General features: G+C 43.3%; 1 long non-coding RNA gene across 1 annotated transcript in view; it reads right to left on the bottom strand.

Moving 5' to 3' along the window:
* The window catches only part of LOC138785298 (uncharacterized), a 54,845-nt gene that overhangs the window by 17,597 nt on the left and 21,932 nt on the right, over positions 1 to 15,316 (bottom strand). The window contains exons 3-4 of the long non-coding RNA XR_011362092.1: positions 12,564 to 12,623; positions 2,621 to 2,685 (exon numbers count right to left, since the gene is read on the bottom strand). This is a non-coding gene — a long non-coding RNA (uncharacterized lncRNA). The remainder of the gene's footprint in view (positions 1 to 2,620; positions 2,686 to 12,563; positions 12,624 to 15,316) is intronic.

Below are 15,316 nucleotides of genomic sequence, written 5' to 3'. Positions count from 1 at the left end.
AAGGGTACGTTTACGCTTACCGGATCCGCAGCAGATTTCATTTAAATAACTGAACACAGCATCAAATCTGCACCATCAAATCTGCTGCGGATCCTGTAGGTGTGAACGCACCCTAAAAAAATGTCTGTTTTTGGCGAGATTTAACTGACTGCAATGGCAATGCGTTGAAGTCAATGCACACAATGTATCGAATAACGGACGCTTTTGCCGCGGACGTCAAAATAATGAACATGACCATTATTTTCGGACGTCTTTTGCAAATAGCGGACTTTTTTATTAGTTGTTCACACGCAGTTTTTCTTTTGTCACCGTTCTTTATCCGTTTTTACTATTAAATTCAATGGACTTTTCAATTAAGCCGCACCCGAAGGGCAATTAGTAACCAAACTAGAATAATGTACCAACACCAAGGGGAGGCCAGACAGCTAAATAACGTCCGTTATTTTAGACTCCAAATAACGGACGTCATTTTAAACGGAGCTGAAAAAACGTGTGAACATAGCCTATGACATGCACGAGGGACTGTTGTTTTTTTTTTGTTTGTTTACAAGTTATCAATTTTATACCGTAAATATTTGCCTATTATGTTTACGGTTGTACACCTGCCATAGAACAAACTCACAAACCCTTAAAAATAACAGGATGGAACATGTCTGAGAAAATTGCTACAAACTAGCGAAGTAGTTACAGCACAGATCAGATAGGATCCGTCAACCGGAGGAAACCAGATCAATAGATTTCCATCTGCTGTCAATTTTTTTTTTTTTTTTTTTTATTGTTACTGGTTTAACCAGGTCCTGGAGAAGAAGCGGCCGCTCCTGCTCCGAGCTCTGTTGGTTGAACACAAACCAATTAGCATCTTGTACACAAGAATCCAGATCTGATTTCCTAGGCTGTTGAGGAAGAGGAAGCGTTGGTGTAGATTTTATTGAGCTAGTCTCACAGAAAGCTGTAAAGGATGGGAGCAGGAAGCCTACAGGATACAGTCATCCTTTTTTATTCACAAAGCTGGGATCAGATGTCAAACCACACACTGCAATCTGTTACAGGGAATACCATGTGAGGGCGGCATGCAGGGGAGCTTAGTCCCCTGGAGACTGCCTCACAGAATGCCAGAAATGTGCTGCCAGGAATCCACCTCAGAGTTTAGTCGCAGGAAGTTTTATTATGCCACTTTAGGGTCTTGGAAAAAAACAATGCGCTTTAATAAATGATGCTCTTTTAAAAAATAGTTTTTTTATTCTTTGTATCTGTTTGAATCAGATGTGGCGTCGCACGGTGAGGAGCCCCGACAAAGCTACCCGTAAGAATAGTATCAAAAATATTAAAAAAAGAAATAATTGAGTGACTGTGAAGATTGTCGGAAGAGAATAGGAAGGGGATAAGAGAAGTCATACACCGGGTTATTAACGTCAGCGGGGATCCTAGTGATGGATATCGATGTGGTCATGTATCCTCATACAATAGTTTGGCCAGAGTTTGCTGAAACTTCTTAAGACCTTAAACAGGTTATCGAGTCTTACGCGAATAAGGCTAAAAAAGTACAAATAAAAACTTTATAAGTAACTAAATAACTTGTCACCTTTTTCACTTTTAGACTAGGAAACACACAGTAAAAAGCTATGTTCACTTAATGTCCGAAAAAGGATAAAAGGGGACGCTTTTTGTGTTTAAAAAGACGTCCGTTATTGCATCATTTTAATTGGCTTGACGAAAATGCATTGAAGTCTATGGAATAACGGACGTCTTTTTCACATTGTATTAAATGCGTCCGCCTAAAAAGACGTCCGTCATTCAAAACAATGTGTGAAAAAGACGGACGTTATTCCATAGACTTCAATGCATTTTAGTCAAGCCAATTAAAATGATGCAATAACGGACATCTTTTTAAACACAAAAAGCGACCGCCTTTTTCCTTTTTTGGGGCTATGTTCACACAGCGTTTTTTCAGCTCAGTTTTAAAATTACGTCCGTTATTTTGAGTCTAAAATAAGGGACGTCATTTAGCAGCCTGGTCTCCCCTTAGTGCAATGACTGGTGTTTGCACATTATTCTAGTTTGGGGTTACTAATTGCCCTTTGAATGCGGCTTAATTGAAAAGTTCATTGAATTTAATAGTCAAAACGGAGAAAGAACGGTGACAAAAGAAAAACTGTGTGAACAACTAATAAAAACGTCCGCTGTTTGCAAAAGACGTCCGAAAATTATAATCATGTATTGTGTGCATTGGACGTCCCCCTTCCCATTGACTTCAATGCATTGCCATTGCAGTCAGTTAAATCTCGCGCAAATAACGGACGTTATTTTTCCATATCAAAATCGGCCGCCTTTTCTCTATTTTTGACATTGTAAGAATATAGCCTTGGACGTTGTGTGAACATAGCCAAATAAAGAAAATACAACAGTAACTTAAAGTGAAAATAAAACAAGGTGTAAACAGGTAGGAAAAAAACCCAGCTGTATTCTGCAAAAGCGATATGTAATTAATGAGCATGTTCATTATTCAGACAGTCGTAATCAATTACGAACGTCGTTCTATAAGGTGTATGCACTGACAGCTAATTCTCCATTGACTTCAATGGAGTGCATTATTACATTTGAAATACTGACGTATTTTTACCTTAAAATTATGGCCGTATTTTGCTTTTATTTTACGGTGTGTGTGGACGTAGCCTTAAGCTCACTCTGCAAAAAAAATGAGATAATTTATATTTCAATTCTTCTCCATTTTTAAGATCTTTGCTTGTTGTCAGTGAATAGAAGCACTAAAAGGGTATGTTCACACAACTTTTGCTATTTAAATGCGTCCATTCTTTGTTTTCCTGATCTGTATTTTGGGGCAGAATACACATAAAAATGCTCATAAAATCCATCAAGAAACCCATCCAATGGATTGGGAAATGCATGGCATAGTAAACATTGCAGCTGATTCACCCAAACTAGAATAGCGTACTATCAGCCATCATTGCACTAAGGAAAGGCCAGACAGCTAAATGACGTCCGTTATTTCAGACTCAAAATAACGGATGTCATTGTAAACGGAGCTGAAAAAACGTTGTGTGTGAACATAGCCACAATCATAATAATACAACCATAATTTGCAGATCAGCAGAAAAAAAGTTGAAGGTAAAAGTTAAACAAGTTAAAATAATTACTCATCCGTGTTTATTATGGATTTGCAGATGCTACGAATGTTTCTTCAGCAAAAATGATTGACCTCCAACGATTAAGGATGTTCCCATAGACTTCTATGGGACACTTTGTGCCACGATTATTGTCCATACTAGAGCTTTTCAGTAATTTTTGCAGATTCATAAAACGGATTACAGATCCATTAAGATATGGACAGTATGAACAGCCCAATAGGAATCAATGGGCCCTAAGGCCCCCTTCACACATCCAGAAAGTTTCTTATCAGGAAATCCGGACGGATTTCCGGACCCATAGACTTTCAATAGTCACGGACACCCTTCCAGATTTTTCCAGAAGGGTGTCCGTTCCGGAAAATAGGTCAGGATTTTTTAGATCCTGTCCTATTTTCGTCCGGAAATTCGGCACGGACGCCCCCATAGAACTGTATGGGAGCGCCGGAAAATCGGACACTTTCCTGATGCACATCAAGGAAAGTATCCGAAGTTCCGGATTGGCCCCCTAAAGCTTATGTCAGTGGTGCCTGGCCGACCACAGTCCACCCCCAAGCCCGCCGTCCGCCGCGATGCCTGCCCTCCTCCTGGGACCTCAGTGTGGCTGGCTGCCCGCCGCCCGATGTCCCCAACAAGCCTCCCCCTGGACTTGGCAGTGCTCTGCCTGCTCGCGGCCCTGTATCCCCAAGTCTCCCCCGAAGCCTGGCAGCGCCGCACCCGACTCCCCCCCCCCCCCCCCCCCCCCGGAGCACCACCCGAAGCCAGCCTCGCCTGCCTGCCCACATCACCGCCGGCTTGCTGCCCCAACACCACAAAGCGCCCCCCCCCCCCGGACCCTGGCAGTGCTGCCCACCACCAATCAACCCCCCAGCGCCGCACTACACCTCCAAAGGGCCCGTGCCCTGGCAGAGCTGCCCACCACCTCCGGACCCTGCCGATGCCCGACACTGCCTAGCTGCTCCCTCTGCAAACCCTGGCAGCCGACGGCCAGAGCAGGAACCAGGACAGGTGAGATTATCCCCCTAGAACTACTACTCCCATCATGCCCTGCTGACAGTCCATGGTGGGAGTTGTAGTTTTGCCACCAGAGGCTATCCAAATTTCAGAACTACTACTCCCATCATGCCCTGCTGACAGTCCATGGTGGGAGTTGTAGTTTTGCCACCAGAAGCCATCCAGGTTTCAGAACTACTACTCCCATCATGCCCTGCTGACAGTCTATGGTGGGAGTTTTAGTTTTGCCACCAGAGGCCATCCAGGTTTCAGAACTACTACTCCCATCATGTCCTGCTGACAGTTCGTAATGGGAGCTGTAGTTCTGCAACAGATTAGAGGATGACACAGTATAGGAGGAGGGAGGCAGGGGCACAGTAGAACTACATCTCCCAGCATGATGTGTACTAATATGCAGGACTACATCACATAATGAGAGTTGTAGTTATGAAACGTATTAGAGAATGACACTTGGCATAAGGGGGATTCGGTGACACAGTACATGAGGGGGGGACTGTAGCATGGTACACAAAGAGGACATGGTGGCACAGTATGCGAGGGGGAGACGGTGGCAGTGTACACGAGGAGAAGATGGTGGCACAGTACACAAGGGGGTGGTACACAAGGATCTGGGTACTTGTGATGTACTGTATGTTGGCATATTATACCATATTGAAAACACTTTTTTCTCTCATCAGGAAATCCTGAAGGCTTTTCCTGATGGTTTCCTGATGGTTTCCTGAAGGTAAAAACGGATTACTGTCAGGAGATCCTGATACTTTCCTGATGCCATTTGAGGCCTCCTGATAAGGATTTCCTGACAGTAAAAACTGACACGGACGTGTGAAGGGGGCCTAAATGTGCCCTTAATTGCAGATCCGCAATTACTGACAAAGTAGTATATTTTTTGTAGCCGACTTCAATTGAAATCAACCTTAAATTTTTTAGCCTAAGAGCATGTTCACACCAGTAACACTTGCGTGGGATTTAGATGCAGACACTATGGGGAAGATTTATCAAACATGGTGTAAAGTGAAACTGGCTCAGTTGCCCCTAGCAACCAATCAGATTCCACCTTTCATTCCTCACAGACTCCATGGAAAATGAAAGGTGGAATCTGATTGGTTGCTAGGGGCAACTGAGCCAGTTTCACTTTACACCATGTTTGATAAATCTCCCCCTATGTGCTGTTTAAAAACAGCAGCTCTGAAAAAGAAGTCACATCACATCAATCACAGTTCTGCTTTGAGTTCCCTTTGAAATCGGAGTCGAAACAAATGAAAACCGTGTTGGAAACCCAAAATAATGATTAACGATAAACGAACTCAGACGACCGCTATGGCAAACGACCTGAAATCGTTCACCCAATTACACGGAACGATGATCATTACTTATAATTGTTATTTCCTCCGTCCTGTCATGGCCACTGCGTTCACCGCTACTGTGAACGACTGAACGACATCTTATTACATGCGAACGATATGCAAATGATCAACGATAAAAATAGGTCCAAACTCTATTAAACGACCAACGATTTCTCGTTGGCATTTAATCGTTGTCTGCTATTACACTAAACGATTATCATTCAAATCCCAATGATTTAACGATTTTTTGAATGATAATCGTTCCGTGTTTTACCACCCTTAGATACAGGACAAGTTTCTAGCTTGTAAATATGTACAATAAGGTTTTTATTTACTAACAACGAGCAAGAGTCTAGTTAGAACTTTAAATACGACATTCATGATACAATCTTATCCCGCTATTGATATAGGCGGCTACTGATAAGATATGGCACCCTGCCGCATTACATCAAAGTCTATAGAGGATACGAAACACAAATACAGGCTGAATTTTTCATATTATATAGTATATATAAAAGAGCTAGGAACTTACTTTTGAGGAGTAATCACATTCGACCTGTCATCACTATAGGACAGTTATTTTTATAAAACTGCTATTCCATTTTCCTATTCCCCCCTGTTTCCACGCAGAAAAAAGTGCCCAATAATGTACACATAGGGGGTATATTCACACGGGCGGGCTCGCAGCGAGATTCTCGCTGCGAGCCCGGCAGGTCCTGGCAGTTCCCATACACTACATACTTGCTGCAGTCTAAACGACCGCAGCGAGTATGTAATTATACCGCCCTTAACCCCTTCTGCTCCCGGCCGGCTCCCCCGCTGTAAGCATACTTTACCTGTCCTTGCTGCACGGGTCCGGCGTCCTGCACTCCCGTCCGGCCAATTAGTGTGTTGCCCAGCCGCAGCCACTGATTGGCCGGGCGGGAGAGCAGGACGCCGGACCCGTGCAGCAAGGACAGGTAATGTATGCTGCTTACAGCGGGGGAGCCGGCGGGAGTAGAAGGGGTTAAGGGCGGTATAATTACACACTCGCTGCGGTCGTTTAGACCGCAGCAAGTATGTAGTGTATGGGAACTGCTCTCGCTGCGAGCCCGCCCGTGTGAATATACCCCATAAAGTTTCTTTTAGGTTGTCCCGTTGACTTCTATGGGAGCTAAAAATATCTGAAGCAAGCAGAAATGCTCAAAAGAAGGGACATGTACTTATATCAGCACAGTTCGTGGTCATTTTGGGGTGCTTCATCTATTGAAAAAGAAAAACACATTTTTGAGGCAGACAATTACATGTTGTCAATGTTTTGTTTTTATGAATATATCCTTTATGTTTTTCTCTAATCTGTTTATATTACAAATAACTAATATTCTTAGAAGAAATCATGAAGGAACCGTGTAATTAGTAAAACACTGTTTATTCAGTGTTTATACTTTGTGAAGGAACAGTTGTGACTATCACCTATCGCCAGTGGTGGATCCTGTCTTATCTGCTTCTAGCTTTATAAGCAAGGAATTACCTTTTCAATGTAATCTTGTCTGTGATGATAATAAGGAGGCTGCTGAGCAGTGATCTCTACAGACCAGCACATTTTCAGCGCATTTTAAATATACATAATATTTTAGAAAAAGAATAACAACCAAACATGCTTGAAAAACACATTTTACATAAAAGCTTGACCACCAAAACCACCATATTAAGTGGCCCTATAAGTCAATGTAATGACAAGGAAAAAAACAAGACCAGGTATCCATCCACATACAGCTGTTTCGGGGTGTTGCCCTTCATCAGTGTGGCACAGGATTATGGCTAGGAGGGAGCAATGCCTAGTAGAGCCATAAGAGAGACAGATCGCTGATCTCAGGGAGACCAGCCAAACGATAACACTGACAGCTGCTGGTTAAAGCGCTCAATACGGTGAAATCCTATGTATGGAAACTACCAAAACCACCATATTAAGAGGCCCTATAAAATGTTTCTCTTATGGCTCTTCTAGGCATTGCTCCTACCTAGCCAGAATCCTGCTCCACACTGATGAGGGGCAACACTCCAAAACAGCTGTCTGTGGATGGATACCTGGCCTTGGATTTTTCCTTGTCATTACATTGACTTATAGGGCCACTTAATATGGTGGTTTTGGTGTTTTCCCTACAGGAGCCAACCCCCAGCCAGGTCCTTCCTGGAGGGATATCTGGCTAGTCCTGTGTTTTGAGACTCTTAAAGGAGGCTCCACTGGATCTTCTTTTGTTCATTTATATAAGGCAGGGCCCAGGGGGAAAATAACAAAGGGTATTAACTCACCTCTCCCCCGTGCCTCTTCAGGGCCGGATCACTGCTCTGGGACCTCCGCTCCGGGATCTCCAGTGCTGCAGACGTCACAAACTAGCTCATGGAATGGTCACTCAGCCAGTCAGTGACTGGGGCGGGGAGCTGCTCCAATCACTGATTGGTTGAGTAGGCTGTCCGTCAGCTGGGACAGGCATTTCCCCAGAGTTGTGACGTCATCACAACTTTCGGGAAAATGCCCTCCGGCGGGGGTCCCGGGGCCTGTCAGATGGCACATAGCGGGCACAGGGAGAAGTGAGCAATGCTTTTTTGTTACTCCCCCCCTGCCCCGGCCACATGTTAAAAGTAAGATGAGGATGGACTTCTCCTTTAATGAGATGAACGAAAGTGATTTTTATTTGGAGAAATTTCTGCAAGAAACCCGTAGCATGGAGATCTACCCTAATAACTCGTTTCGTAAAAAATAAGCCCTAGCTACAGTCGGCGTCTCCAGTGTTAGGTTATGTCACGTAATGTCACGGAGAATAGGCAAACTGTAGATCCCAACCATCCTGGTCAAGTGCCCTGCTCTCTCCCACCACGGCAGGGCAAAATCCGCTCACCCACTTCTGAGCCCTGCTCCGGGGTCCCACGTCCTTCCTCCCAAGTCTGCAGTATTGAACCGAACCTGCAAATAGATTTACTCATCTGTAACCTGTATACTGTAAACGGTAATAGTACATGATTTCAAAAGGAAAAAGCTACCCTGTGAAGTACAAGAAGGGAATCACACATAATGTGTGATTTTTCTGAGAAAAAAAGTAAGATAAGACCTGGTCTGATTTACAGAGGAGCAAAATAATTATCTCTGTAATATAGGAGAAGGGATTGTGGTGTCCAGTAGGTGGCAGTATCACACAGTAATGCAGCATCCGGCCCATTTGGAAGTGCAGAGCTCGCAGATCAGGGCTCATTTATGGAGGCTGCACATCTCCTGTTTACATGGGGTAAAGTCTGGTTTACAATCATTTTTAGATCAGCTGACAAATTACCTTTTTTGTAAAGAAAAATGTATTAGCTGATCGCTGATCCTTGTACATGGCTTAAAAGGAAGCACTGAGCAGTGAAACAGGGAAGGCACCAGTGGAATAGCATGGTGGGTAATTGGCGACACATGAGTACATTAAATAAAAAAGAAAAATAATCCCACCCTGAGCATGATTAAAAGTAAAAATAATTCTCTCGACAATCCCTTTAAGACTAGGTTCACACTTATGCCTGGTGACCACAGAATCAAGCTGGGTAGGTACTTCAAGAATGGACACTGACTGATGCAGACAGATACCCAAGAGAACCCATTGACTTCAGTGGGAGTCTAATGGGTTTCAGTCTGGTGTCCGTTTATTTTGCAGGATGTGAGCTGACAAAAAATGGCTGCTTGCAGTTATTTGTCGACTACCCAGATCCTGCAAAATAAACAGAACTTCCAATGAAGTCCCAGCAAAGGCGTAAACCTAGCCTAAAGAGTATTCATACTGCTCCCCCAGTTTGGGGCTCCATTTATACAACGTTCCATGTTTTCTTTTGTTTCCATTTAGAGAGATTTATCAAACATGGTGTAAAGTGAAACTGGCTCAGTTGCCCCTAGCAACCAATCAGATTCCACCTTTCATTTTCCAAGGAGTCTGTGATAAAATGAAAGGTGGAATCTGATTGGTTGCTAGGGGCAACTGAGCCAGTTCTACTTTATACTAGTTTGATAAATCTCCCCCAAAATATCCTGTCGATTTTTCTTATCTATTTTTAAAAGTGAAAAACAAACCAAGACTTATAAAACATATTTTTGACCATGACAATGATTTTGAAAATCCAGCAGTCGTCAGGGGGTAATTTGATAATATGTAGGCACTTACCTCTCCCTGTGCCTGCGGTGAGTAGTAGGACAGCAGTAGGACCCTGCTGGAAGTAATTTTCCCCTGAGTCTCGGCTGATGGACTGCCCACTTAGCCAATTAGTGACTGGAGAGGCGTCCCGCCCTAGTCACTGACTGGCTGAATGGCCAGTCCATCAGCTAGGCTGTGATGTGTACACCCTGGAGATCCTGGAGTCTGGCGGGGGTCCCAGGGCCAATCTTGCCGCTCAGATCCCCCCTGAATATGAGCAATAATTGGCAAAACTATGTGAAGTGCTGCGGAATCTGTGTGCGCTATACAAATAAAAGCATTATTATTATCATTATTATTATATGAATACCATAGGGAATAATGCAGACAACTAAAAAATAAGGTCCGTTGTTTGCCAAAGACGTCCACAAATAATTGTCATGATCAATATTTTAATATCCATGCAGATAATGCCTGGTATTTAATACACATTGCATTGGGCGGCCGTCATTCCATTGAGGTCAATTAAAATGCGGCAAAAAATTGACATTTTTTTTTTACTTAGTTCAAACATAGTCCAACTGTGAAATGTAAGGCTAGTAGAAGATACCTGTATATAAGTCCTTGGCCTGAGTCTCCTAATATCCTTAGATTTCACAGGACGGGTGCATTGCCACATATCCTCAGGACTAGAGAGGCTTATTTGCATAAGTATAATAGTCATTGTCCTCCTGTTAAAAAAGGGGTTTATTTATCCTTTGATGTTTAGGTCTTTCTCATCAGATTTGCTTTTCCTGTTTTGTTCCGAAAAATTTAAGATCATAGTATACTTTACTATATTGTTGTGTCCGTGATCTATGCTAGAGCAAAGCATTTAGCATCACTGAAGCTTATAGGACACAAACAACCATAAAACAACATTAAGCAACTTACAATATTATATTGAACTGGATATTAATGTGTGCCTGAATAATGATGATACGATTTACTTATAGCGTGGCTTGAAGATTAATCAACAACGGAAAAGATGTTCACATCAGGGTAGACCAGAAGTGGGGAAAAAAGAAAAAAAAAAAAAAACACCACAAAGAACAACAAAAGAAATGATGAAGCAAAATGAGGTTAATACACAAGTTAGGAAAATATACTAATGCAATACATAAATAATCAGTAACCAAATAAGTAAATAAAAAAATAACTAAATATTTCCAGCTAATTGAGCACATCAGCACATGAACACCATATTACATATTACACAGCCCGATTCTGGATAAGCGAGCACCCACCTGCTAGATCCGCTTGCTGAGCTTATTACATGGCTTGATAATCATGCAGCAAGGGCTGTATATGTTGTTAGTGATGTCCGTGCAGCCCTTGCCTTAGAGGGGTACTATCAGCAGGTTTGTTTCCCCCTGCAGCAACGATCTGTGCTCTGTGGGCCCCGCCATTTTACAGTTTGACTAAAATCAATTATGTTTGTTAAGAGCACTGGGCGTATTTCTCGGGTATGGCTGGCAGTTTGTGTAACAGAGGGAGAAAGGGGAGAATTCATTGGGGACCATGGGGAGCAGTCTGTAAGAGAGATGAAGGGTGTGGGGAGCAGTCTGTGAGGAAAGGGGCACCAAGAGAGCAATCTGTAAGAAAGAAGCATAGAGAGCAGTTTGTAAGCTAGAAGGGCAGTGTGAGCTATCTGTGTGAGAGACAGAGGCATGGGGGGGGGGGGTCTGTATGAGAGATGGGGGGCCTGGAGAGCAGTCTCAGGTTGTAGCTGCATCAAAGACAAAAAAAAAAAAAAAAGGAAAAACAGTCAAAAGATATCTGAGATCTTCATCAGGTTTTAAGACAAACCTTGAAGAAGCTTCCAGCTTTGAACCGAAAATTACTTCCTTACTACATATAAAAAAGCAGTTTCTGAAGTACTTAATGTGCCTTCTTACAATCACGTAAGAAGTTGACCTTTTAGGAGCTACTGGTTTAGGCTATGTTCACACGATCATAACGGGTGATCTTTGCAGCCACTGATTTCGGATGCGTGCGCATCCGAATTCCCCACTGCACACAATAAAACATGCGTCCGGAGCTGCACGCTCCATTGTGTGAAGTGACGCAGTTTTCTGTGGCCGCTATTCAATGAATAGCGGCCGCAGAAAACTGACATGTCAGTTTCTCGCTGCACCGCTAGGGATCCCGGTCGGAGTGTACACTATGGGGAAGATATATCAAACATGGTGTAGAGTGAAACTGGCTCAGTTGCTCCTAGCAACCAATCAGATTCCACCTTTCATTTTCCAAAGAGTTTGTGAGGAATGAAAGGTGGAATCTGATTGGTTGCTAGGGGCATCTGAGCCAGTTTGACTTTACACCATGTTTAACAAATCTCCCCCTATGTGTATACACTCCGGCTGGCATTCCGTCAGCCTACAGCAGAATGTAAGTTCCGCACTAATCACGGCCGTTGCATGGAACTTACGTTGTGCAAACATAGCCTTAACATGTACTGTAATCATACATACAGTCTGCATGGTTCCTGTGTTCATCCAAGCCTAACCGTTCTACATTTGATTAGCGGCGACTGAAGAAGTTGGATGCAGCCCCAGGTAATCCTATAAATTATAAATACAGCTATAGGCCTATGGCTGTATCTATGTATTCCAGGAGGCCTTAGAGCTGCATCCAACTTCTTCAGCCACCGGTAATCAAATGAAGCACGCTCGGGCTCAGACGATTCACTCATCTCTAATAACTAGCAATAATCGCGAAGGCATAAGGCTACATTCACACGTCAGTAATTTCTGTCCGTATTAGCGGATCCGCAGTTACAAAAAGAATAGGAACCCATCCATTCCTATGGGCCCTTATACATTTATAGACCCACCATCTGTATTCGTGGTTAAATTTTTATTTGCACAGTGCCTAAAACCGACCTTGTATGTGGCTGTACCCAGAGGTAACCTGGCTATCAGTGATAGGAGGAGTGTGGCAATCTGAAATTGTAAAAAATTTAAAAAAATTAAATATTCTGAAGTTCTAGAATTTTTTTTATTTATACTTTGATTAATTCATAGTTCAATTCATAATTTTTGTTCTCCATAAAAACTATGAATAAGAAACTAGAATATATCTTATAGATCTCAGAAAATTATTTTTTCTCTGCTTAACAGATTCCTCCTTTTCCCCACATTCTAACCAGATCACTCATTTTTAATTATCTGGTAACATTTGTCTTCTATACAAACAGCTCTCTCTCCACTAGAAGGATGAAATCTGTCCCTCTACTGCCACCTATAGGTACTGTACCATCTCCGAAGTGAGAACCAGTACTCAATAGAATTTCAGAGAGGCAGAGATGAAGAGAGATTATTAGTTCACTGAGAGATCAGGTTACAGTTGCTACCTATAGACATCTATAGGGAGGGGAAGGACAGAAGGGAGACATACTGCTTCTACTAGGAAGAGTTCTAGTAACAACGCCCTTTATTTCACCCTAAATTATAATGTAAATCAGGAATTCTTTGTGAGGTTAAAGGGGTTATCTAGCGCTACAAAAACAAGACCACTTCCTTCCAGAGACAGCACCACTCTTATCTCCAGTTTGGGTGCAGGTTCTGTCACTCAGTTCCATTGAACTGAATGGAGCTTAAAGGGGTTATCCAGAGCCACTTTTCCCCCTCTCTTGTCTCCAGTTCAGGTGCGGTTTGCAATTAAGCTCCATTTACTTCAATGGAACAGAGTTTGAAACCCCACCCAATCTGGAGACAAGAGAGGGGGAAAAGTGGCCTTTAACTACAAACCACACCTGACCTGGGGACAAAAGTGGTGCTGTCTCTGGAAGAAAGTGGCCATGTTTTTCTAGCGCTTGACAACCCCTTTAGGGTACAAACCCACTTGCCGGATCCGCAGCGAATCCTCTCGGTGCGTATTTGCAGCGAGACTCACTGCGGATCTCTGCCATATTCTTTCAATGGCAGACAAAATGGCAGCAGGTTCCCGTTGTCTTCAGCAAGCCGGAGCCGGGATCAGGTAAAGTATATGATCACTCCAGCCGCCCTCCTGCAGCCACGGCCATACAATACTTTTATTTTATACACTGATCATTGCTATGCCATAGGCATAGCATTGATCAGTGTTATCGGCGCTCTGCAGGCTCAGTGACCAGAGCGCCGATCGGACCGCACGGAGGCAGGTGAGAGACCTGCGGCGGTCCGTTTTACCGATCGGGACCCCCGCAGTCACATTGCGGGGGTCCTGATCGGTAAGTGACAGGGGGCCCCCCCTCTCACACTTAAACGCTGCAGCGTGTCATTAACGGTGAGGTGCCGGTTGCTGATTGCAGCCGGCCCCCACCTGCTATGAAGCGCGCTCCGCTCTGTAACGCACTTCATAGCTCAGGACGTACCAGTACTCAATAGAATTTCAGAGAGGCAGAGATGAAGAGAGATTATTAGTTCACTGAGAGATCAGGTTACAGTTGCTACCTATAGACATCTATAGGGAGGGGAAGGACAGAAGGGAGACATACTGCTTCTACTAGGAAGAGTTCTATTCATTGTACTTTGTAACAACGCCCTTTATTTCACCCTAAATTATAATGTAAATCAGGAATTCTTTGTGAGGTTAAAGGGGTTATCTAGCGCTACAAAAACAAGACCACTTCCTTCCAGAGACAGCACCACTCTTATCTCCAGTTTGGGTGCAGGTTCTGTCACTCAGTTCCATTGAACTGAATGGAGCTTAAAGGGGTTATCCAGCGCCACTTTTCCCCCTCTCTTGTCTCCAGTTCAGGTGTGGTTTGCAATTAAGCTCCATTTACTTCAATGGAACAGAGTTTGAAACCCCACCTAATCTGGAGACAAGAGAGGGGGAAAAGTGGCCTTTAACTACAAACCACACCTGACCTGGAGACAAAAGTGGTGCTGTCTCTGGAAGAAAGTGGCCATGTTTTTCTAGCGCTTGACAACCCCTTTAGGGTACAAACCCACTTGGCGGATCCGCAGCGAATCCTCTCGGTGCGTATTTGCAGCGAGACTCACTGCGGATCTCTGCCATATTCTTTCAATGGCAGACAAAATGGCAGCAGGTTCCCGTTGTCTTCAGCAAGCCGGAGCCGGGATCAGGTAAAGTATATGATCACTCCAGCCGCCCTCCTGCAGCCACGGCCATCTGATCAACACCCCCACCCCCCCACCCCCCCCGATCGCTGATTTTTTTTTTTATGAAATCCTTGTTTTTGTCAATTAAATATTAATAAAATGGGCCTATTGTGACGCTTATAACGGTTTTATTTTTTCACCTACGGGGCTGTATGGGGTGTCATTTTTTCAGCCATGATCTCTAGTTCTTATTAATACCATATTTGTGAAGATCAGAAGTTTTGATCACTTTTTATTAATTTTTTTTATATATAATGTAACATAAAATCGGTAATCCGCGCACTTTTTTCCCTCTTTTCGTGTACGCCGTTCACCGTTTGCAATGACGCTTGTTATAGTTTAATAGATCGGACAATTACGCACGCTGCGGTAAATTATATGTTTATTTATTTTTATATGTTTTATTTATATAATGGGAAATGGGGGTGATTTAGACTTTTATTGGGGGAGGGGTTTTGGGGTAGTGTGTTGGTGTTTTTAACTTTTTTTTAAATACATTTTAAGTCCCTTTGGGGGACTTGTACATA

Source organism: Dendropsophus ebraccatus, chromosome 3 (assembly GCF_027789765.1).
Source record: "Dendropsophus ebraccatus isolate aDenEbr1 chromosome 3, aDenEbr1.pat, whole genome shotgun sequence".
NCBI lineage: Eukaryota > Metazoa > Chordata > Amphibia > Anura > Hylidae > Dendropsophus > Dendropsophus ebraccatus.
Note: the sequence above shows the minus strand (reverse complement) of the source record. Positions and strands in the feature narration are given on the sequence as shown.